Here is a 26,727-nt window from a genome sequence, read left to right as displayed (position 1 = left end):
AACATGGCTAAATTTGGAGAATATTCTATTTAATGAAATTAACCAGACACAGAAAAAAAAATTACATTCTCATTTCTATGTGGAATCTAAAAAAAAAAAAAGTCAAATACACAGAAGCAGACTAGAACATTGACAGAAGTTGAGACTAGAACATTAATTACAAAGGATGGGGATATGGAGGAAATGGGCAGATATTGGTCAAAGAATACAAAATGGCAGTTATGTAGGATGAGTAAGTCTAGAGAACTAATATACAGTGTGATGACTGTAATTAATAATACTGTATTGAATACTGGAAACTTTCTAAGACAGTACATTTCAGGTTCTCTCATCAAAAAAAAAAAGATGGTAACTATGCGAGAAGATATGTTAACATGATTGTAGTAATCACTATATATACGAACATGCTGATTAGTTCATGTTATACACCTTAATTATGTGCAAATTTTTCAAAAGCAAATATTCAACATTTTAAATTAGGATTTTTCTCTGCTGGAGTGGAGGGGAGTGGGAGGGATGGGGTGGCTGGGTGATGGACACTGGGGAGGGTATGTGCTATGGTGAGCACTGTGAATTGTATAAGACTGATGAAGCACAGACCTGTACCCCTGAAACAAATAATACATTATATGTTAATAAAAAATTAAAAATAAATCAGGATTTTTCCCAATTTCCAGAAGAAAAAAAATGTCTAATACTTGAACTCACTTTCCCCTGCTTGAAAAGAGAGCTCTCTCAGCCCTGACTCTACATTAGGATCATTTGTAGTACTTTAAAAATATTGCTGCTCAGACCCTACCCCAGAGATTCCAATTTAATTGGTCTGGTTTGGGGCTGAGGCACTGCCATTGTTATGTCCAGCCAGGGTTGAAAAGAGCTGTTCTAGAAAAAGATGGTGAGTGTCAATCAAGAAATAACATCTTTGCATTAGAGTTCATCCACAAAGACCTTCAGATGCTGTGGGAAGTCAGCACCTTCTTTCATAAAGGACATTCACCTTCTTCATTTCAGTGCTTATGACATGGATGAACTCCACAGGTAATGCCCAAGACCACAATAATGCTGAGAGTCACTAGTGAGTTCAGTGACAATGTAATGTCTATCATCAGAAGACAACGGCATAAATTTCTCACTTCCAAAGCTGACTGGGCATAAGAATCACCTGAGAAACTTCTTAGAGGCAGATTGCAAGGCACCACAAGTGACTGACTGAATCCAGGATTTCCAGGGGTAAAGCCCTGTTATACATTTTTAGCAAACTACCCAAGGGATTCTTACATGTTTGGCTTGTTGATAATTGTTAGACCTGCATAAAGTATGTCATAAATACATAGAAACATTTCATTCTGAACCCAAACCCTTTCTGTGGGGACAGAGGCAGTCTTTGGACTCCAACACATCTGTATTAGAATTCTAGCTTCACCTTAACCAAGATTTGTGTCCGTAAGTTACCTAAAGCCTCTGTGCAGCTGAGAAAGTGAGGATAAGATACGGCCCTCAAGAGTTGCTGTGAACTATCCCACGATGTAGAACACAGTATAGATGGCCAATACATGTCTGTTCCTTTCTCCCCTCTCCTCTTCTCTGTAATGTGATCAGTGGAAAAAGAACAATAGAAATAGGTAAAATATAAAGTATGGCTGACAAATGAGAAAAAAACAAATATAGGGTATTAAGAACATATTAATCATTTCCTTTAAATCTAAATAATTTCCTATAATTAAAGGGTAAGAATCAATGCTAACTTTTTCTGGGATTCAAACTACCTACAGATTAAATGATTTTCTGAAATATTTTGCTATAACTCATAGCATAGCCATGTTTAGTTGATTTGGGTAAAGGGTTTGGAAACAATTCAGAAACTATGACTCATAACAAATTCATGAAGGCAAAAACAAGATTCCATTTGAAATTGCAGGTGTTGATTATGAAAAAGAAAAGATACAGTAAAATCAGGTCTACCTTCTAGTCCTCTAAGTAATTCACTCTTCTCAAAGAACTTGGCTTCTACTCCTTTATTTATAATATAAAAAGTCAAGGGCCCCGTAAGGCTTCTACTAAAAATCCTCTTCTAAACAAGGCGAGTTCAATTCAACAAATGTTTTTTGACCAACCAATTGTTTTGGCCATACAAATGCCAAAAACTTTCTCCTTTGAACTCCCAGAATATCCGGAATATGCTTCGGCTACCACACTTTCACACCGTTTTGTAAATATCTGTTTCCTTGTGTCTCTCCCCTACTAGACAGTGTGTTCCTCTAAAACAGAAACCAGAACATATTTGTCTTTGAATTCCTCTTGCTCAACACAGCGCCTGGCACAAAGTGGTGGGGGGAAGAAGAGACAAAAAAAATTGGAAGAAAGAGTGTTAATGTTATCCAGCAACAAGGTATGATGTATTCAAATTATATGTTGGTATATATCAAGCATTGGACAAAGCCCAATCTCATTCATAAAGCAAGAGAAATCTAAATAAAATATTAGCAAGTTGATTCTAACAGTACACTAAAAGAATAGCTAATATATCATTACTAAGTGGTGATCATGTCAAGAACACAACAATGGTTCATTGTCAGAAAATGTATCAAGGAAATTCACCATATTAAAAGGTCAACAGAAAAATTATTTTTATCTCAGCAGATGCCAAGAAGGTATTTGATAGAAAGAAACTCCCATAATAATAAAATTTAAACTGAAGTAGATACCAACTTCAGGATAAATGGCAAATCTCTGGAATCATTCATATAAAAGAATAGTAACAGTAATTTCTGCTCTTAACTCCATTATTTAGCATTCTCATATACATATACAACTAAACATTTTTGAAAACATAATTATGGGAAAGAAGGAGAGCAAAATTACCACTGTTTTAAAATGATGTATGTGTAGGGCACCTGAGTGGTTCAGTGGGTTAAGCGTCCAAATCCCATCTCTTGGTTTTGGCTTGGGTCATGATCTCAGGGTGGTGAGACTGAGCCCCACCTCTGGCTCCACACTCAGCGTAGTCAGCTTGGGGTTCTCTCTCTCTCCCTCCCTCTCCCTCCCACTCTGCCCCTCCCCTCACTCATGCACACTTGTTCTCTCTCGCAAATAAAATCTAAAAAATAAATAAAATTAAGTAAAGTGGCATATTTGTATATCTAAAAGAATCAAAAGATCAAACTGAAAAAAAAAATAGGAAATTAGGAATTCAATAAGATGGTCAGATAGAAGATAATCTGTTGTCCTATTTCTTCCAAGAAACTTAACTACATTGGCTACAGGCTCATTCCCCACCCCCCAAATCAACCCTGAAGTATAGAGAGAAGGAGGGAGGAAGTAGAGAAATGAACATCCAGGCAGAAGGAGTGTAATTTTGAAATGGTGTCGCATTGCCAGGGTGGGGTGGGGAAGAAGCAGGTAGATTGGACTTGAGGTGGGAAGCTACTCATCTTGGCTTTAGGAGACAGAATAGAAAGGAAAACCTCGTATCCTGCTCTTCATTCTCCTATGCCAGTGGTTCTAAAAGTGCTATCCCAGGACCATCAGCATCAGCATCACTTGGAACTTGTTGAAAATAAATACTTGTGCCCAAGCCCTGGACTATTAACTAAAAAATTCTGGGAGTGAATATGTGGAAGCTAAGAAAGAAAACAAATGAACATATGGGAAGGGAGAAAAGAAAAAAGGAGAGAGGGAAACAAGCCATAAGGACTCCTAATGGTAGAGAACAAACTGAGGGTTGATGGAGGGAGCTGGGGGCAGGGATGGGATAGATGGGTGATGGGTATTAAGAAGGGCACTTGTTATGATGAGTATTGGGTGTTGTATGTAAGTGATGAATCAATGAATTCTACCCCAGAAACTAGTATTTCACTACATGTTAATTACCTAAAATTTAAATTTAAAAAATACAGAAAATACTCAAAAACAAATAGTAGTAACAAGACTCAGAATCTTACATAATAGGAGTGTACTTTCTGTACCTTCTTTCATTTTGTCCCTCTCTGCACACTGTCTTTGGAAGAGTCAGAAACCACTTTGCAAGCTGAGGGAAGAGAAGCATAAAATGAGAGAAGATACCGACCATACCCACTTACCAGATGTTCATAGCCTATCTAAAATCCTCAACTGAGAGAATGGAAAAGATTTAATTCTCAATCAAGTTTGGAATGAGGTGTTCTCATCCCAAATTGAGAGTGTTCAGTGAGTACAGAACTTATCATTACCTAAAAATGACACAAAGTCATGGGATTCCCAGATTTTTCATCCAGCAGCAGGACAAAAATTTGCCCTATAGTACATATTCTGAATGGAGAGTGGGAAAGAAAAATAACATCACTTTTTATTATATCCACCCCCTCAAAAAAAAAAAAAATTCTGGGAGTGAGGCCCAGTAATCTAGGTTTTCAAAATGTACTCCCCATGTTTCTCATGAATACTAAAGTTTGAGAACCACTGTCCTCCTAATACTGCTTCTGGGGGGTGGGGGAGGAGGGAGTTGGGGCAAGGGGGAGTACAAAAGGTAAAACTCTGAGGTCTTATTTCATGGTGTAAAAAGTTATTACCCATAGTTTCCAGGTACCTGGGGTTCTCCATTGTTTGGCTCATCTATATCCCACCCTTGTGTTCACTAAGGATGACACAAATTGTGTTCTAGTCTTCTTTCATGTGCTTCCTTTGACCTTGTAAGTACCCTAAGAAAAAAAATGAGCTCACAGGCAAAAGTAACAAGGCATTTGAGGATCTTAATTATGCCCAAAAAAACAAGGTATACTGGATAATAAATTTCATCAGAAACAAAAAATCTTACAACAGAGACCAAGAACCTAAAATTAGTCAATTAATTAAATAACAGAAAACATTAGCAATAGGAAACAAGAACAAGAAAATATAAAAAAGAACTACACATAAATCTTAGTCATATAAAATATGATGGTTAAAATGAAGAACACAATTGATAAGAAAAACAGCAAAATGGAAATAACTGAGGCATAAATTAGTGAATTCAGACAAATTCCTGAAAGAGAAGAACAACAATAGAAAAATATAAAAGAACAAGTAAGAGCTATGGAGGATCAAGGCAGAAATGGTAATACTGAGATCATCAGAGTGCCAGAAAGAGATGGAGATGAAAATGGAGAGGATGCCATACAGCAGTAATAAGATAGAAATTTTCTGGAGAGAATTCAGATTGAAATTGAAAAGGCCCACAGATTTCTGCTTCCAGCCTTGATGGAGTTAACAAGGAACCACATGTAACCTCTTAAACAACTAAAAACCAGGCAACATACATGAAACAGTCTTCAGACATTGAAGAACAGGCAGCAATGATTCCTGTGAGAAGGAAAACACACAGTTTGACCCATCATTTTCCCAACTTATTGCCAGAAAGACTTCCCAGGGGACAACATAGGGAGGAAGGACCCAAACAGATTTTGGCAATCTAAGGTCAGGAGATGGAGTTGACAATTCAGGGACATCAAGGAAGTTAGAATTTGTAAGACGAAGTACTAGAAAAGAGGAGACACACAGAGGGCAAGGCCCTGCAGATCTATAAAGGGTGAGTTTTCACATGAGTATGAGTCAAGGTACGAGGGAGGAAATTATCTGAGCCTGGGGGAGAACCCACAAGAAAAAAAAAAAATCAGAGAAAACAATTCTCATTACTCCTACAAGGCCAGGGATATTTATGTTTCCAATGGCCAGTATAGAAAAACTTTGTAATGCATGGAACATCAAGTTGAGTGCTCAGACTGTACTGCCTTAGCAGAAGGACTAAATTTTCCCTCAACTAATGTTTGCTTTGGTTCTGTGGTACAATAAAAAGTACATATCTGGTCTTTGCCCTGGTTTCTTGGCACAGAGCTTCAAGAACCCTTGGAATTGCCTGAGTGATGATGTTATGCTAATGAAGTAACTCATGAGTTGGGTGGGCCCTAGATGGCTATATGATGGGGGCTGGTCCCCAGAAAAACCCAACCACAGAATGAGAACATTGAAATTTCAAGTTGTCTGACCTCTCAGAAGGGGAGGGAAACTGGAGATTGAGTTCAGTCACATGGCTGATGATTTAATCAATCATTCCTAAGTAATGAAGCTGCCATAAAAATTCTTGGACATTAAGGCTCGAGGGAGCTTTCTTCTTGACACATGGATATGCTGGGAGGGTGACATACCCCAATTTCATGAGGAGAGGGCATGGAAGCTCTGCAACCCCCCACCCTCCCCATCTTGCCCTATGTGTCTCTTCCATTTAGCAGTGTAAGTTGTAGCCTTTATAATAGCAACTATACCACTTTCCTAGGTTCTGAGAATTGTTCTAGGGAATTATCAAATGAGAGGTTGAATTGTGGGAATCCCCAGATTTAAAGTCAAATGGAGAAGTGCAGGTAGCCACATAGGGTATGCAAAGCAGGAAAATGCAACACATGAGAAAAAAATGAAATCAATAGAAAAAGACACAGAAATGGCACAGATAAGAGAATGAGTGGAAAGGTAATAAAACTGCACTCCAGATGTTCAAGAAGATAGACAAAAGTATTAGTGCTTAAGGAGAAATGTGGAAAACATAACAATGAAACAAACTTACACCAGATGAAAAAAGGACAATGTCTAAGATGCAAACTACATTGGATGGGATACACAGCAAAGATGACACCACAGAAGAAAACATGAGGGAACTTGAAGACAGAGCAATAGAAACTATCTAAAACAAAACAAAGGAAGAAAAAGACCAAAAAAAAAAAGTGATTAGAACATCAGGAAACTATGAGACAAACTCAACCACTAACTGAAATTTAGAAGGAGGGTGATTTTTTTGTTTGTTTGTTTTAAATAATCACATAGTTGGGAAAATCTTTTAGCATATCATAAAAAGTCAGAAGCATAAAATGAAACACTGACAAATTGACCATATAAAACTAAAAACTTCATTATAAAAGGAAAACTAAGTATATTGAACCTATTTTTTTAAATAAACTGGGAAGTAACATTCACAAAGCATATGACAAAAGATTATTATCCTTAATATGCAAAGACCTCAAAGATATTTTTTAGGATTAAAAAATATAATAGAACAAGAGTAGGCAATTATTGAAAGGAAAAACTTAAAAATGGCCAGCACTCACAAAAAGATGTTCTTATTTATAATCAAAGAGATACAAATTAAAGCAAACATAAATCACGCTACTAGCCTGGCAATGTTGAAAAATACCAAAATCTCTATTGAAAGGGGACTGGAAAAATCAGGCACTTATGATTTGTTGATGAGAATGTCAATTCATAAGCCCCTTCTAGAGATCATTTTGGCAGACACCAACGCAGGAAGAAAAGACCAAAGGAATAAGGGAGGGAGGGATGAGTGATGGTGGGAGAAAAGAAAGAGAAAAAAAACACATGTTCTTTTTCTCTTAATAATGTTATTTAAGCAAATTATGAAACAAATAAGGCAATACCCTGCAGCCATTAAAAATAATATAGGATCCTTCCCATCATGAATAAATGCTCAAAATCAGTATGTTATGCATAATTATATAAAGAATAGTATGTGGTCCCAATTACATAAATGGGTATGGAGGCACATTGTGTATATATGCATTCATAGACATCTAAAAGAGTTTTCACCAATATATTAACAGTAACTACACCTTGGTGAAGGAATCCCATGTGTTTTTTTATATTGGATTTATATTTTCCAATAGCTTGAGTTTTTAAAAGTAATAAGCATATTCCAGTTTTAAAACAATAATGCCATTTTTTAGATAGATGAGAAAATTGCTTAACAGTAACATGGTAATTGATTTGACTTAAGATCACATATATAGAAGTACTTAAAAACCTGTCTTCTTTGAACAATCCTTCTATTATATTCAGTTTCTTCAATCCTCCCCCTCTTCACTTCAGAGAAGACAGAAGAGAAACAAAATCAGGAAGCATTTGATAATACTCCCAATTAGGAAACCTTTATTAAATTTTCTATATAGTGGTTTTAGCAACTGAATTTCATTTTAGGTTCATTTCTGATATTTAGAGAGAGGCAAACAGAAGGCAACATTAGTATGTCATCAACATGTTTCAAGTATATACCAGGTCCAAGAAAAGCATTACTTATGGCAGGCTAAGAAAAGAAAGAGGCAAAAAGTTGACAACAAACACTTATCATGAGTAGATAGAATGGAAGACCATGAGAGACTCTAAGAGTAGAAGTTAAAAAAAAAAAAAAACACTGAACATTCAGAATCAAGAACTATAGTACAGGATAGATTTGAGAAGTCCAAAAGAATAGTTTAAATAAACTAAAACATTTATAAATCAGTGTTCACAGCCATTGTTCATTCATTCATCCTTTTGGTTCAGATCCAATCAGATTACTACCACTGGTGCAATATTTGGCACTGAAATGAACATTAAAACTAAATATTTATTGGCACCTTAATACTATCAGAGCCTTGTTCCAACTATGACCCAGGTTTGTTTCCATTAGGAAGTGCTGTATGATGCTTAATTCTGATCTCCCTAAAATCAAAAAATGCCATCCAAGAGATTTTATTTTCATTTCTAGCATCTGTTTTAGGATGCTGGCTCTCTCTTATATTAGTGTCTGGCTATCCCATACTCTCATATACTGAGGTTAATCTAGAATGTTTCTACTTTAAGGTCAATTTAACCAGTGAAGCAGATAACTCTCCTGAATTATTACACACTTCAAAAAACAGATATTCTACATGCCTAACACTTGTACCCTAATTCTAGACCTTTCCACTAAGGAAATCATTATGTAGGTGTATAAAGACTTATTTACAAATTCCAGTACAAGATTGTTTTGACAGGGGAAAAACAAAAGAAATGAAAGCATGCTACATGTCCAAACAACAAGAAGCCAGATAAAGAAATTTGGGTACAGACATTCCAAGCGGTCATTAAAATCCATTTGAGTTGTCTTTAAAATGTCAATTTTCAAAACCAACCTATATAGCAATAGGTGTCATAAAAGAATTTATACAGCTCCCTTTACAGCTATGCCTTTCAAATGTTTGATCATCACAAGCTGACACTGTACCATGTTGCACACTGGGAAGGCTCGATTGTGTGGCTGACACTTATAACTATCATCAGTGCAACCCTCAACTCTACCTCTCATCACATGAGGTGCATGAGACCTCAAGTTGTCTTTAGCTCACAAGTCCTATTGCCATGTTGAGTTTTGATCTAAGATCCCTTCCCTGGCCCACCTTTCCAGGTTGGCCAGATTGCATAACTAACCATAAAGGATCTTAGGTGGTCCATGATTTAAAGTGGGTTGGGAAATGTTTGGATATATGTATTAATACAGAAAATTCAAGCTGTAACTCAAGCTGTCACACTGAGATGCCTGCTCATGAAGGGCACATGTGTGGAGTGGTCTTGATGCTGTTCCAAAGGGCTGTCATCACATTATCTAGGTCACACGACAAGCCATGTACTTAGAAATTGTTCACTCCAAGGTTTTGGATATAGAAGATATTTTGATCCAAAATTGATCATAATACTAAAAAAAAAAAAGAATTGCACATGCCACATTATTGGTCAGGATCCAAAAAAGATATATTTTTCTCCATCATGAAAAGTAAGTAAGAAGCCTTCGTTAGGAATTTATAATAACTTTACAGAGTCAGAGGATGATCCTGTTGATTATGACTGACTTCTTTTTAAAGAATTAATTCCATCATGAACCTCTGCTAAAAACTGTTGAGCCAATTATTTGGAACATAAATTTCCAGGCAATCTAGATTCTGGAAGTAGTTTTGCATCTAACTTAGCTTGGTTCAAGGATTCAATTTTACCCTCGCCACTTCACGTTCAAGCGAGTGGTCTGATTATAACAGTAGCAAAGACCAAGGGATATGCTTTAGTGAAGTACTGGGAGAAACTGTCCTAGTTCCTCTGTCACTGCATGTTCAACAACTGTTAAATTACCAATGGGAAGAGGTGCCTGGCCGGCTCAGTCTGTTAAGCATCTGCCTTCAGCTTAGGTCATGATCCCGGGCTGCTGGGATCAAGCCCCACATCAGGCTCCCTGCTCAGTGGGGAGTCTGTTTCTCCCTCTCCCTCTGCCCCTTCCCCCCACTCGTACTCTCTCTCAAATAAATAAATAAAATCTTTTTTTAAAAATTACTAATGGGAAGCTATTTGAAATCTTGCTTTGATTCCAGGGAAGGAACAATATAGAAGCAAAATACCTGGATTTGAATACAACTTATTTCAGTGTGACCCTTGAGACTCTGTTTCCCCATCTGTGAAACTGAGAGAAAGTCTACGTCAGAGAACTGTCATAAGAATTAAATGAGAATGTGCTAAATAAACCACAAAAATGACATTAACCTTTATTATTATTTCCACCATCACATACCTTCAATGGTCAAGCCTCAGCAGAGCTACTAACATTCTTCTAGAACCACATGGCCTGGCCTTGTGGCCCCCATATATCATCACTTCAGCTATCTATTGCTGCATTAAAAACTACCCCAAAACTTAGTGGCTTAAACAGCATCTCCTTTTTTGCTTACAATTCAATGGTTAATATTTTAAACTAGTCTCAGCTAGGTGGTTCTTCTTCTCCATACAGCGTAGCGAAGATCATCGTCTACATTCAGCTGGTGAGTGTATCACTCCGTACTTATGCCCTTCAAAGCCCCTAATATGTTCTACTACAATTGCCCATTTACGTATCTGTCTCCCCCTGTAGTTATCTTCCTCCAAAAGAGAGACCATGGTTTGTCCACCATTAAATCCCCAGCACTTGGCACAGTGTCTAGCACAGGGCAATTGTGCAGTGTTGGCCAGATTAATCAATCAGCTTTCAGTAGCACAATTCCATTAGACCTTGACTACAGCCTTGTGAAGGAGGTGAAGAAGCTGATACAAATGAACTATGTGACTCGCTCATCCTGACTTGTGACCCATTGGTCTTCTCTCTAGACTGTGTGTCAGTATCAGTAGCATACAGAGTCATCTCTTTTTCTTTATTCACTTTGTCTTCTGTGCCATTAAAGCAGAAAGCTCAGGACTTTCAGAAAGAGAGTTGGAGTAGAAAGGGCCCAAGAGACTGTTTTGTCATAGTCCAACTCCAGCCTTTTCCACAAAGGAAACCATTCCAAAGACCAGTGACTTGGGACACATCCTGGTCTAGGATTCAGGCCTACCAGTGGCCCCTTCATTTCCCTTCCTTTGGTAGAAAGGTAGAACAGTGCAATACTGGATTGGTAAGTGCACCTTTTTGCCAGATTTGGGTCTTAGTCCCAGGCCTATTAATGGTATGCAAACAAGTGAATTTGAAAAAGAACATAATTTTCCATTCATCTTTCCGTTCTAGTTCCACATGCCACAAATGGAAACCATTTGGTGGGGGCTCTAAGGGTGAGAAGAGATCTACGACGTGCAGTTCTGCATCGCTGTTCAGCAGGGCTGTCAGTAATATCTTACTTAACATACTGTCACAGAATTTTCCTTCAGTGTCACCTCGGTCGCTACTGTAACACTCCATAAGAAATAATGCCATCTGTTAAAACACACAAGGCAGGGAAACGCAGCTGCTGTCATCAAAGATGGAATTAACCAACACCAAGCAATTACTTTCCTTTTAAATTTCACAATTAGAATTTTAGTCTTGCTTCATTTGTATCACAAAAGTCACCACAACACTGTGCCTGTTGAAGTAACAACACCGCTCTCTTCATGAAAACATGGAGGAGGAGGAGTTTAGCTGGGGATAATGGTAATTGTTAACTCTGTTGCCTCTTTTATAAATATTTTTTAAAATCCCATTGGGCAGTGTTAATTATAGGTAGCAGTACTAAGAATAATGGATTTGCATCTAGTGTTCACATTTAGGCTCTCTTAGTACTCAAAGAAAAAAAAAATTACCAAGTGAGGTTTATTGCTGATGGAATGATTGTTACGCTATATATTCAAGATCTTTTTTCTCTCCTTGGTAGAAGATTATAATGGAGAATGGACCCAGCTTATAGGAGACAGGTTTCTAATTTGAACAGAGATAAAATTCTGCCTCTCAGCTTTTATTCCATTCATTGGAAGGGAGCAGATTGCTGGCTAAATAACAGAAGGGTGGACCTATTCAGAGCTTGACTGCTGAGCTAACTCTTCAAAAAGCTGTAAGAGATCAACAATTGCCTTGGCCCAACTCCATTACGAGGGTGTCAGCAAGCTGGTGTTTCCTTTTTGATGCATCTCTTTGCATGGGAATTATATACTATATTTTCTGGGGGCAGAGCAGTAGGCAAAACCTGCCTTCACTGGTTTGCTGATGGGCAGAATTCTCTTACAGGGTAGAGCAAAATCCGTGAACGTCACAAAGGGTTAACTTCTCAGCTTTTCTTCAACTTCTAACCTGTTGATGAATCACCCAATGAGACCACATACCAATGACTCCACAGAGTGTGGAGTTATTGAAGTATTTGTTAACTTGGTCCTCAAGAGGAAGCCCCTCATGTCCACCCTTCTCATGGTACCTTTACTAATTCTTTAACTATGAGTACAGTTTCCATTCCTTTGCTTTTAATGACCTTTCATACTCCTCTAGTTCATAAACAGAACAAAACACATGGGTTCGTAGGCAGGATGGCTCTCAAACCTGAAAAAAAAACACTTCATTCCTCAGATTAAGTTCATTCTCAACTCTGTGGTCATGACATATGCCTTCAGAGTGAAGCTACTTGTTAGATAATATACACTTGGGATTTTATCACAAAATATCTTAAAAATTAGTTATTTCTCAAATTCATATAGAGCTTGACCTCCCAAAGACTATAGATTCCTTTAGGGCTGAGATCACGCCCCATCAGATAGAACACAGTGCCATTGGTAAGAAAGGCTCAATGTTTAGGGACTAACAGTTTCAGACTTTAAAACCCAGGTTTTGTCCATTTTGAAATTATTTATGTTAGCTGTTAGATATCTCGGTTGGGGCGGGGCAGGGCAGGGAGAGGATGCCTAACAAAATTATTCTCACAAACAAAATGTGGCTAAATTCATTACTCATACACATGGATTTGCCTGGCTCTATTGACCAAAATCTTGACAAATACAATGATGTCTGATGTATTATTATGTGGAGAAAACTCAATTTTATCACAGACTGCAAGACTCTTCAGGTCCTTGAATACAAAGGACCCTATTTAGAAAGAAATTGCAATCTGCAAATATAATTCACAATCAAGGCTCTCAAAGTCACAAAATAGCAATGACTACATCTCTGATTACTAATTGAATCAGACACTACCAGCACTCCAGTGAAGACCAACCAGACATAGGAAGCCTCTGGACCATGCTAGTCTGTATTTTGCACCCCAGGCACATGCCCGGCCACCTTTAGTTCTAAAAGACGCTGTTTCTCTTTGTAGCATGATTTATTAAAAAAAAAAAAAAAAAGGAAAGATGATGTGCTAAAGCATTATACTAATCTTTTAGCTGTAGTAATATGTGTCCTTTAGGACTAATAGCATGCATTAATAATGATCTAATTTGTGTCTCTCTTGGCCAGTACCACAACCAAAACCAGTTTTTTGGTCACAATGTTGAGCTTCTGTATTATATGACCCCTTCTTTTTTGAGCCAAACTTAAAAGAACGTACAGCAATGATGAAAGTACCTAGTTATGAAGCTAAGAAGATTATTTTCCCCATGAAATGTCTAAGAAGAAATCTTAGGGGTCTCAGAGAGGAAAATATACACAAAATCTGTTCAAACCACCCAATTTCTCATTTAATCCCCTCCTTGCACATCTCATACTAACTCTTCATTTTTTAAAAAAACCCTTGCCTTTCCTATCCTCCTACTGTTGTTCTCTTTTGGGTCCCATAGACTCACTATATATCCACACCCAGACTCAAGTTCTCACAAGACATTTAGCATAAGCATTTCATGTAACATATGAGCACTGCTCAAAGTAGCACATGCAGGAAAAACACAGACACACCTTTTTCCCCTTGACCCAAAGCAATAATTGGGGCGAAAAATCTCTAAGTGTAAATGAAGTAAAACCTTTCCAACTTTAGGATTTATATTTTCTCAGCTATCACTGCTTTTTTTTTCCATTCTAACAATTTCTCTAAAAATGGACACCATTTTTAGCCAAAAAGTAGAAAAGAATAAGTTTAAAGACAGGTGGAAGAGAGTCAGACTTTAGTTTTAATTCTGCCTCTCCACCCAGGTGTGAGAAGAGGTGGGAAATAAGAAACAACTTCGACTAGCTGAAGACATTAGCGTTAGCGGGGGTCTCCCCTACTCCTACACACAAGCACATACCAGATGGTTCCATGGCAGTCAGGAGGCTTGAAATGAAGCAATCATTTAGCCTGCAGCTGGAATACACAGTATTGCCCAGTTTAAGAGAGAGACACACACACACACACACGCGCGCTCATTTATTCAGATGGATAAAAGGATTTAATCTCATAAGGTATGAGGTTTTACTTTGAGTTTCTAAAAAATCTCAAACATAGTGAACAACACTCCCGCCCCAGGCCAGCCAAACCACTTTCAAAACCAAAGTAAGATATATTCTATTTGAATATGTATCTGATAATTTCCTTAGTCTCCATCACATTTATATGGGTTCTTATGTTAGATTTGACAATCAACATGTCACCATGCTTTTGTGTTTGTCCCACATTGTCATATTTACAGTCAAGCAGCCAGTTTATAAGAGTCCATGTGAAGGTTTTCAAAAATTCCAATCTACAATCAATTGCTCTAGTAGCTTCTCAGTATTTAAGCAATCCCTCTAACTTTAGATCAGTGTGGCTTCTCCTAAATATTTATTGGGTTTTATCCAGTGCACATATAATCATAGCCATATTTATGTAATTTTTTTTCATCAAATTCTTCAGCCACTGAAAACTCGTTACCTACGTAGGCCCATTTATTTCTCCTCAGATTCCTGAAAAGACACAAAACAAGGCAATAACTTAATTTATACATGATTCTGCCCAACTAATTTTCCTATTTGTATAACATAAAGGAAGCCTCATAACTTAGGTAAACAAACACAATCTTCACCCTAAAAATAGAGTACAAAAGTGGATGTGGGTGGTGGAGAGGATCCAAGTCTTCTGGTCCCACCAATATGTTATTTATTTAACAGCATGCAAATTAGTTAACAAGAATACATGCCGGGTTCCTGGGGTAAATAATTTCCATTCCTGTCACTGCCTAGAAACCATCCTTAAGTGTCTCCTAAATATTCATGCTATGGAAATAGGCCACAATATGAATTAAGGGGAACATCTCTCACCAAAGATTCTCCCCTAAGAAGAAAGGGTGAAAAGAGAGTAGAGAAAAACACAGTGAGAAGAAAGAAAAAGGAAATTTTTCCCATTTTTCCTTTTTTTTTTTTTTTTTTAAGTTTTCTACTTGGGCCTCTTGGAATTAACCTTGTCTCATGGTCAGTTTGTGAGCATCACAGTATCATGCTCATGGAAAGCACAAAGCTTCTGGAACTGTTAAAAAGCAGACTCCTGAGGAAAAGAGCTACATGTAATTAGCGTTGCCTGTTACCCAGCCAAGTCACTATTCTAAAAGCAAAAAGCCTAATCCCAATTTAAATTATCACCATGTTTGTGCCCCATTGTGCAAATCAACAAGAGAAATTTCACAAAATATCCCACAAAAATACATAATTTGTGTTATAACATGCATTGAAAATATATTACAAGTCAAGCAATACCTTGGCCAAGTAAGAGATGCCAAAATATCAGATTGTTCCTGTGTAGTATTACACAAGTCCATAATAGTTTAAGCAAATAAAAGTGCTTTTTTCCCCTCACACTTTGCTATGGACTGAATTGTGTCTCCCTAAAATTATGTTGAAGCCCTAATTCCCAATGTGACTATGGCCTTTAAGGGGGTAATTAATCCAATAGGACTGGTGTCCTGCTAAGAGGAAGAGACCAGAGATCTCTGTGTGCACAGAGAAGGGGCCATGTGAGGACAGGGTGAGAAGGTAGCCAACCACAAGCCAGGAAGAGACGCATCATCAGAAACCAATCCTGATGGCACCTTTTAATTTTTTTTGACATGCAGAAAGCTATACATAATTAATGTATACAACTTGTTGAGTGGGGAGATAAGTATATACCCATGAACCCATCACCGTGATCTATGCCATAAACCCCTCCATCGCCTCCAAAAGTTTCCTCTCACCCTCTTATTTAGTGTGTGTGAGAAGAACATTTAACATAAGATCTATCTTCTTAGAAACTACTTAAGTATGCAACACAATAATGTTAACTATAAGTATTAATACCACACTGTAGATCTCTAGGCCTTATTTATCTTATATAACTGAAACTCTGTACCCTTTAACTAATACCCCCATTTCCCCTTCCCCCCACAGCACCCTGCAACCACCATTCCACTCTCTACTTTTGTGAAGTTGATTATTTTAGATTCATCATATAAGTGGTATCATGTAGTATTTGTCCTTCTGCAATTGGCATAGTTCACTTAGTATAATGCCCTTAAGATTTATGAAAGTTGTCACAGACAAAAGGATTTCTTTCTTTCTCATGGCTAGGTAATATTCCATATTCCACACCACATCTTCTTCATCCATTCATCCATTGATGGACACCTAGATTGTGTCCATATCTTGGCTATTGTGAATAATGTTGCAAGGAACATGGGAAGGCAGATACCCCTCTGAGATCTTGATTTCAGTTTCTTTTAATATGTACCCAAAAGTGAAATTGCTCAACCCTATGGTAGTTCTAGTTTTAATTTTTTGAGGAACCTCCATACTATTTTTCACTATGGTCGCAACAATGAACATTCCCACTAACACTGCACAAAGATTCCCTCTTCTCTACATCCTCACCAACATTTATCATCTTTTGACACTTTTTTGATAAAAGCCATCCTAACAAGTGTAAGGTGATATTTCCTTATGGGTCTGATTTGCATTTCCCTGATAATTAGTGATGTCGAACACTTTTTCGTATAGATATGAAATATCTGTTTTTTGTGTGTCTTCTCTAAAAAAAAAATTTCTATTTAGTTCTTCTGCCTATTTTTAATTGGGTTATTTGGTTTTTGTTATTGTTTTTTGTCTTGTTTTGCTATTGTGTTATAGAGTTCCTTATATATTTTGGATATTAACCCATTATCAGATATATGCTTTGGAGATATTTTCTCCCATCCCGTAAATTGCCTTTTCATTTTGTTGATTGTTTCCTTTGCTGTGTAGAAGCTTTTTAGTTTGATGTAGTCCCACTTGCCTGTTTTTTCTTTTGTTCCCTATGCTTTCGGTGTCATACCCAAGAAATAATTGCCAAGGCCAATCCTGACAGCATCCTGAGCTTAGCCTTCCAGGCTCCAGATCTGTGAGAAAAAAATTTCTGCTATGTAAGCCACCCAATCTGCGGTATTTTGTTATGGTAGCCCAAGCAGACTAATACATTCTTGTTCTAATAGACTTGAAATTTGTAAAATTAGCAAAACAAGTTCCTTAAAATGAAGCCACCCACCTTTATCAGCTTTACAAAAGGAACAGGGAAACTGGCTGCTAAAGTAAAAGGTCTACATGGGCACAGAACTTATATATTAATACAAAAATAAAAATTTATCAAGTGCTTTGAATATGTCATACACTATTCCCAGCATTAATGATATAATAATGACCAGAATAGAGAAACTACCAACCCTCAAAGAGATTGTATTATGGTGAGAGAGAGAGTAAATGTATAAACAAAGAAATTAATAAAATAATTGTGATTAATGGTGGCATGAGAAAAATAAACCAATACCATGTGAGAGGGAGATCAAAGGGAGGGAGAGAAGGATGGGGGAGAGAGCAGTATTTCTAGAAAGGTGGCATCTGAGCTAAGATAAGCAAGGAAGTGATGAAGCCAGCCATAAAGATGAGAGGAAAGATCATTCTGGGTAGAAGGAAAATCAAGGGCAAAGACTCTGAGGGGGGGCACAAACTTGATTTGCCTAAGGACAGGAAAGAGCATGAGTGTCCCTGGGAAATGGAAGTGTCCCTGAGGAATGGTGTGTAAGAGTGTGTGCAGGGCCACCATTATGTAAGGCTAAAGGAAGGAACTAGGAATTCACAGCACAGTACAAAGCAATGGAAGCTTCTGGAGGGTGAAAGAAATGGGGAAAATTATATGATATGATTTATATTCTTAAAGATCACCTTAGCTAGAAGATGAATGATAAGGAAGGCAACAGGTGATACTGGAAGACCAGCAGGGTGGCAGTTGTAATAGTTGAGGGGAACAATGAAAGTAACTTAGGTTAGAGCAGATGGGTATGGCAGTTGGTTTGATATAACACATCCAGTTTGCATATCTTGGAGGTAGAGTCAACAAGCTTTCTGATGGCTGGAGGGGTAAGGAAGAAAAGGAATCAGGAATGACTGTTTAGGTTCTCGGTTTAAGAGACTAAGCAAATAGTGGTGGATGTACAGGCCTAACTCCATTCTCTATCTCCATAGTACCCTGCCTGGCTAAGAAAAGGCACTCAGTTAATACTTATGAAGGGAAGAGAGAGGAGGGAAGGGGAGTGGAGGAGAAGGGAGGAGAAGGGGGGGAGGAGAGGAGAACTCCCCTGACTATATCCTCATCTGCTAGAAAATCACTGTCTTTTGCAAAAACCCAAGTTATTTAAATAGAACAATCCCTGAATTTTTCAATGTATACTCCAATTCAGTATGCATTCCATAAAAGTCAATAGAGTAAGCATTATGCCTAATAATGACTGTAAAGCATTGCAAAATTCCAAAAAGCTTTCTAAATAAAAGATTACGTTCTCTTCCAATTGATTTGGAAATATATGTATCATTTCCTCCCACACAAAATACTCTCCATGCTACATGACTCTTTCCAGAGCCAAGTTTGTTCCCAAAAATCCATACTCTGACCATGTCTTAGAATAGTTAGCTTAATGTATTACGAAATTTGGAGACAGGTTATTTTGAAGACTCAGTCTTTAAATATGTCCCTTTGGAACTCAGGTAATTGCCAGAAGGTTTTACTTTAACTTTTTTCTTAAGCTTGTAATTTGGATAACTGCATTCATTATTTCCTTACGAAAAATCACTGGAATGATCATTAGCTCAAAATCTTGTCTTTTTCTTTTAATTGTGCATAAAAACGTACCCATGAAAATTTGCAGGAGTTGCCAAGGCCAAAACATGCTACTTTTAAGAGAAGTTTAAATGAACATCAGGATTTAAATGATATATTTCTATGTCTTTATTTTAAATGCCAAAATGAGTAATAGTTTCCTACTACAAGTGATAAAGAGGATTAAACGGCACATAGGGTGAATCTGAAAAGTCGAGAAAGTCAGTCTTAATCATTAACTCGACAGATGAAGCATTGTCTGGAAGGCACAGGGTAGGAGGAGAAGGAGCTGAGGTAGCCACACTGGAGGGAACAGTTTTAATCCCCTGGGCAAGCAGCACAAGGGCATTATAACCTGGGAAGCATTAAATGTAACTGTGCTGAATCATGCTAGTCAAAGATATAAGGACTTATCCTATACAGAAGTTCATGAAAGTGTGCCATGTCTAGTAATAGATATTTAATTTCTTGGTTCCTTGGTGGCTAATTTATTTTTTAATTTTGCCAAGCCCCAAGAAGGCACTTAAATGTTAGTACCTAATTCAGCATGATTATGGAGGAGTAAAATTTGGAAGAGTCACTGCAGAGAGAAATGATCAAGATGTCCCAGGTCCACAAGGATGCGATGCCTGGACACCCTGTGTCTGCCAATCCATCTTCTGCCATCCCCACCAACCAGAGAACAATTCAGCTTGGGGAAACAGAGGAACGTGCACATTGCTCGGGAGACCTCTGGAAAAAACACATTATCTTGTTTTCCTCTGTCACCATTTTCTTCATGAAGTGATCTTTCAAAAATCAAACCATTTAAACAATCAGATAATCAAGGGAGTTACGCTATAACCTCAGACATATGGTTGACTTCCAAGTGCTCATCAGAGGCACCTCTCCTTCATTCCCTATTTCTTCAGACTCTAAAACCAGGATAGAATAGGAGATGATTCCATGGTAAGCTCCAATATGACACAGGATAAATTCACAGTGACCCCTGGGGCTCCTATTCTCCCACATCCCCTTTCACTGCAGACAGAACTGACAGCTCTGAGAGAATGTTCAGGTTCTGTCCTCCTCTGAACACCTGAGAGCAGCCCTCTTTCCAGAAGTCCTACTAAGAAAATACAAGATAAATCCAGCCCAGCAAGAACACTGCATAGACGGTCTATAAATTCAGCCCCACAAAACAGCCCTTGGAAGCCTTCTCAAGTGTGCGTGCACGCGCGCGCGCGCGCGCACACACACACACACACACACAGAGTCAATTCCTTGAGTATCTTTATGTATTTACTATCTTCACTAGCCTCTACTTCTTACCAGCATTGTCAAAGTACCTATGTTAATTTATTGGCAATTGATTTTATGACTGATTCTATACAAGTTTACTTTCTGAACTTCTCCGGATGGAACGAAGCAGGTGTTTCATGAAATACTGTCTAATATAGTAGGTACCTAGAACTCCATAAAAAAATGAATACAGGGGCGCCTGGGTGGCTCAGCTGGTTAAGCGGCTACTTTCAGCTCATGATCCCAGGGTCCTGGGATTGAGCCCCACGTCGGGCTACCTGCTCAGCAGGGAACCTGCTTCTCCCTCTCCCTCTGCCTGCCCCCCTGCCAACTTATGCTCTCTATCTCTCTGTCAAATAAATAAAATCTTTAAAAAAAATGAATACACTCTGTACAATTACTTTCCTTCAGACCATGAAGACAGAGTTTACCTTAAATTGATGGATATATGCCCATTTTAAGTACCTATCTTCTTAACTGGCATAAGAAGAAATATTGGAAAATTTGTGACTTTGGCAAATGCATATTTTGGTTACAGTTATTGATGACCAGGAGGGTGGAATGTCTACTGAGACTGGCTATATTTAGTCCTCCAAAGTACAGGAGTTCAGACAGCAAAAAAATCACAGCAAAGAGTCCTAAGACATATGACTTTCTTTTGTGGCATAACACGATTAACCTGTCCCACACAGTAACACTAGCTGTCGTGCTGGGGAGAGGAAGACCACTGTGGCTTGCCTTTAGAAATATATGTGAAAAAATGTAAGGCTTATAAAACAGAGCAGTCTGGAAATTTGAATCTGATTATAAGAAATATTTCATATTTTTAATTCAGCAACAAAAGCAATATGGGTGGCAATTAGAGTTTTAGCCTACAAGAATGCAAAAAGGAAAGAGAAATAATAGGAGGTGTAAGAAAAGCAATTTTAATCAAGAGAGAAAGAGGGAGAGAGAATTGAGAAGGGGCAGCTTCCTCTCAACCTTGCTTTCTATCACTTTCCAGAGACAGAGGAAGTCAATTATGTACCCAGCATCACCTAACGCAATTCTATTCTCTGGCTGACCTTCCCTGAACACACCTCTCTGCAGGATGTCTTGACAAGTTGCCCTGAACATCAGCAGAGAAAACTTTCACTACCTGTAGATCTAGAGAAGCTCATTAAAAACACACCGAGAGTGGCATGGGGCTGTAAATTACTTTAAAAGTCTCAGATTTTTCTCTTCTCTCTCAAATTGTACAGATCTTAAGCTTTGCCACAGAAAAGTAGATCATAATATCTGTTACCATACCACAGCTTTATCAAGCTGCCAGTCATTATTCACCACAAAGAAAGCAAGTTTTATGGCCACACTAAACCAAGTGTTATCTTGGAAGGAAGGAAGGAAGGAAGGAAGGAAGGAAGGAAGGAAGGAAGGAAGGAAGGAAGGAAGGAAGGAAGGGGAGGGAGGGAGGGAGGGAGGGAGGGAAGAAGGGGTGGTAAGGAGGGAAATAGGAAGGGGAAAAAGAGAAGATAAAAACTATTCACTGGGTAAATTAAGAAAATTTTAACAACAATTGATAAACCAGCATTTACTACACTAATTAGTATCTCCTAGAGGGATACAAAGGTGTTTATATCAATTAAAGACTATCTGATATGACAAGAAAATACCCACGTATCTAACATCAAAAGCATTTCTTTCTTCTTTCTCTTCCTCCCTTACTGTAGTCAGCACATGATGAGCACATGAAGGAAGGTAGAATAATTCATTATGTTGTCTCTGACTGCTTTGTATGTTCAACATTTTTTGAATAAATACAAAGTCATAAATTAGCTTGTAGCAAAACAGAATTAACTGAATGTCTTAAGTAGGATCACCAAACCAAGGTTTGAGTCAATTTATCTAAGATTTCACTAATGTAGTTTCAGCTCATTACGGCAAGAACTGATGCTAGGGATGGGACATTATTAGATATAAAAAGGGAAAATATAAGATCAGGAAAACCTGACTCTGCTTTTGCAAGAGAACTTCTTGAAGGTTATCTGACATATGCGACAGAGCATAAACAACTCCCCTTCAAACAATAATCTGTGATTGAAAAATAAAGATGCTTTCATAGAATCTGAAGATATTTACACACACACTGACACTGAGAAGGCTCTGCCCTTCATTTTCTTGCCAGAAAACATCTTAGAAACAAGGCATGGAACAGCAATTCGTGTGTGTGTGTGTGTGTGTGTGTGTGTGTGTGTGTGTGTGTAGGAGAAATAAGCACATACATATAAAATGTATTTATGGAAAAGCAAAATATATTCTGTGTGTTATACATAAATATAGAGAGACATTAATCTGATTGTTTCCTTGAAAAATAAATTTTTCAGGCATCTAAATGAAACGAGAATAATTGTGCATGGCAAGAAAGAAACAGCAAAGTTGTGGGGGAGGGAGATTTTCCCAGCATTTCCAGTAATGGGATCAAGAATAATCTGTGATTCTTCCAGTAAAAAGGCTTCCCCACAAGGGAACTTATGACAGTCACTGAGCATCCTGCCTGACCCAGGTCAGGCAACAGTTGCATGGATGTCCAGTTCTGTTCTACCCCTACATTTCATGAAGGTGAGTTTCCTTCCTCATGGACAAGATAACAAGATCTCGGAACTCCTAATACAACTTTTTGTAAATAGTAACAATAAATTAAGAAAAACAAAATGTTAGACTAAGGTGTAAGTAATATTAGGTGGGCCCCAAAACACAACGCTTATGGGTAGATATTTCATTTAGTTGGTCCAAACATTAAAGAATCCATATAAATGGAGCAAAATCTCAAGACTGCAGAGTTGGGATAAAATAACCAGAAACAGTTAAAAGTCTGGCTTGGGAGACAAAGTCACTTGCTAGATTTGACCATAGTCAAGTTATGCAACCTCTCAGCTTCAATGCCTTCACCTGTAAAATCCAGATCCATAACACAGGTTTGCTGTATTAAAATAGAGGATGTATTCAAAGCACTTAGCATGATACTTAGCACATAATAAGCACTTGATACATGTCAGCTACATTATTTTTATTTTTCACTAGACAAATTCTCATCTCTCATGTCACTTAGCTTGTCAGTATACCCTAATAGAGTAGATGTTGTCTTCAAAGTTACCAGGAGTATTTAACAACAGCAACAAAAATCTAGCCTTTATCATGGTTTAAAAAATTGAACTGGTTTTATAAATCAGGTTTAAAAACCAAACAAGATAGATTTTCATTTCTCAGCCAGTGCTGAAAAACCAACGGTTAAAGCAGCTTCATCCACCAGAAAGATCTGTGACATGTCTAACTTCATGATACATATGCTGCGCACAACCTCGGATATTTATAAGGTTAAGCATGTTGAATTTTGTGATGCCAAAAATTAAAACATATGTGTATATACATATATGTGCATCAATTCCTTTCACTTGAACGGCATTGTTTGTAAGCCCTAAGTACGGAACGTTATACACAACTACACTTTGTGTCTTACTGTTGCACCCTCTTACAACTGTGTTTTCGTATTTCCAGTTGCGTTGAAATTATAATCAGTGTGAGTTTCTAAAGTTTATACTCCTATAATGGAGAGAGGGTTGCTCTTTGCCAGAATTAGAGATGACCTTGCCCAAGTAGGGGAAACAAAAGATTGTTTATTTGGGGTGCATTTATCTTTATGGCCAGCAAAATATTTCCCTGGTGCCCCCCGATGCTCCTCTCTGGTACTATGAGAAAGAAACTTTGGTTAGTTGCTCCCACTCACATCTGAGCAGAGCTGCAATAACAGCAAATGATCCTTGGAAATCACAATCACATTAGGCTGCTGTTCAAATAGCTTTTAGGGTTGTGATAATGGGAGGCATTCCTAATAACTGGTGACACTGCAAGACCCTGCCCAGAAGGCCTCCAAATGGCAGCGCACAATTTAAATTTTAATCTGGAAACAGTGGAAATGATGAGATTCCAGCTGGGGACCTTCTGGTCTGAGGGCCAGCGTTCAGCCTCCCCATTAGATGCCCCAAAGCTTCGTTGAGTTGATGAGTGAATATCCCTACTCTCTTTACTCGTTCTCACTCCATGCCCGTCTCCCACCTGATTCCCTGGATGGCAGGAGGTTGCATTGCTTTGCTTCTGTGGAGGCAATCTTAGAGCTGATGAAGCATTCCCATGTCGCTGTGATCCAACCTAACACATCTGTGCTTGACATAAATGGAATGGTGCTTCCATTGTTCTGACAAGTGATAACTTTCTGAACTTTCCTCCTTCCATGTATGGGGCGGGCTTTGGGACATACTTACCCACTTTAAGCTTGAAATGAAAGCTGGCAGATGTATGCCATGGGCAGAAGGAAAGTGCTTTATTTTTTCCTACAATAAGCAATAACCCTTAGGATAATCACTCAACACAAGTTAAACAGCAAAAGAGAACATTAGCGGGACCCTGTTGGCATGGAAGGCAACAGCTGACCACGTTAGCAATCACTGCATGTCATTACTTGGGAAGTCCACTCCCAATGCCGCTACCAAGTTGTATTTCCTGAGTGTTTAGGCAGTAACACATGACAGATGAGAAAGCATCATAACAGGACATTGGAGGCAGAACTCTAGATTTTGATGTTCGGCAATGCCAGATTTGGTTTCCAATAAGCAGAGAGGGGGAACAAAAATCTTACTAATGGAAATAAAGTAGAGAAGAAAATGGTGAAGATTCTTATAATTCTCCTCTCATAGCTCTCCTCTCATAGCTCCTCCTTTTACTCTCTTTTATTTTTTATTTATGTGTATCAATGGCTCCCAAGAATGGTGATGTGTCTCTCAGACTAGAAGTGTGAACCTAACAAAAGGATGAACATTAATATATGGATGCCTGGAATACTCAGTGCAAACACAACTGCTTCCACTGGGCTCCATTAGGAAACCTATTCCAGTACCCCAATACCCTCAGCAGCAGAATTAGAAAGTTGTTTTGATTTAAAACACACACACACACACACACACACACACACACACACACACACACACACACAGGAGCAAAAATCTGCAAGGTGGAAATGGGAATAAAAACCAGTGTTTTGGAATTTTTTCTTTGCAGATAGTCATCAAATGCGGTACAATATTTGCTAACAGAGGGTAATTTGAATTATCCACGGATAGTTCAAAAACACAAAGAGTTCATTACCCAGATATCTCTATTTAAAATAGATTTGCTTTTGTTCATCAGTGCAGTGCACATGGCTGGGAAATGGCAAAGTGCCAGAATGAAACTGCTCCTAATTTTCAGAGGAGGCCACCAGCTAATTACACAGACTGCAGGTGTGAAGAGAGAAGCTCAAAGTAATCAATAGCAGTAATTAATCTGCTAGACTGGAGCTAAAGAGCTAACAGCTGGACATCAGAAATGGACACATGCAACAAGATCAGCAATAATTACCTCTTTAAATATTGAATTTCCATAGCAACAATTAGGCTTATAAATAAAGGCTGGAAACCAAGGCTTCAAGGCATGACACTGCATGGCAAACACAACATTCCCCAAATCAACCCTTTTAATAAAACACCAACAATATGCTTGGGCTGGGTTGACCAGTTTTCCAGGGTTGGAAGAAGCTGAATGTAGCTCCTTCAGCCTCAGCCTTCTTGGCAGCCTATTGGATCTCTGAGTCACCAAGATGGCCCTAGAAGCTTGATTTGGGCAAGAGAGCAATGCCTTTCCACCTCACCTAGCACAGCAGAGCAACCAGCTACAAGACACATTTCTCATCTGTGAAATATGTTCCTTTAAAAAAAAAAATCACAAAACCTGCAAGCAAAATTCCTAACCAATGTGTTGGAAACATCAGTCTTTTAAAAAGCAACTGGGCTGTATTTTGAGGGTTTTATTTTCAAGACCAGTATGATCAACAAGAGACCCAGACACTGAACCTTCTATGACATTCTTTTGTTTTGTGGAAAGAATAAAGAAAACTTTTTGTTAATGGATTTTGTATTATTTTTGAGCTGATGGGGAAGAGGAGGTTGTTACTGAAGGTGAACTAAAAGCCTGGCGCTGTGCTACTCACTTTATGTTCTTCATTCATTTGAGCCTAATATTGTTTTGTTTGACAAAACAAAAGGGGACAGGGAGGCTATGAACTTGCCAGGGGTCCACAGCCAACAGATTGAAATGGAAGGGTCATAATTTGAACTCAGCCCTGGGAGTTAAGTTATTTCAGCAAAGCATTCAAACATCTTTGGGAAGGAAATCTGTTCTCTAAAACACTGAAAATTGTTAGTTTGAAATGCAATCTAAATTACGCTGTTTATGTTCTATCATCATCACCAAAAAAAAAAAAAGAAAAAGA

General features: G+C 38.1%; 1 long non-coding RNA gene across 1 annotated transcript in view; it reads right to left on the bottom strand.

Annotated features, from left to right (window-relative positions):
- Positions 1-2,000: 2,000 nt before the first annotated feature.
- The window catches only part of LOC141370100 (uncharacterized), a 69,569-nt gene continuing 44,842 nt past the window's right edge, over positions 2,001-26,727 (bottom strand). The window contains exons 2-4 of the long non-coding RNA XR_012373842.1: positions 10,200-10,261; positions 3,966-4,027; positions 2,001-2,314 (exon numbers count right to left, since the gene is read on the bottom strand). This is a non-coding gene — a long non-coding RNA (uncharacterized lncRNA). The remainder of the gene's footprint in view (positions 2,315-3,965; positions 4,028-10,199; positions 10,262-26,727) is intronic.

This window comes from Callorhinus ursinus, unplaced genomic scaffold, assembly GCF_003265705.2.
Source record: "Callorhinus ursinus isolate GAN/ISIS: 27379988/994484 unplaced genomic scaffold, GSC_fseal_2.0 scaffold26, whole genome shotgun sequence".
Lineage (NCBI taxonomy): Eukaryota > Metazoa > Chordata > Mammalia > Carnivora > Otariidae > Callorhinus > Callorhinus ursinus.
Note: the sequence above shows the minus strand (reverse complement) of the source record. Positions and strands in the feature narration are given on the sequence as shown.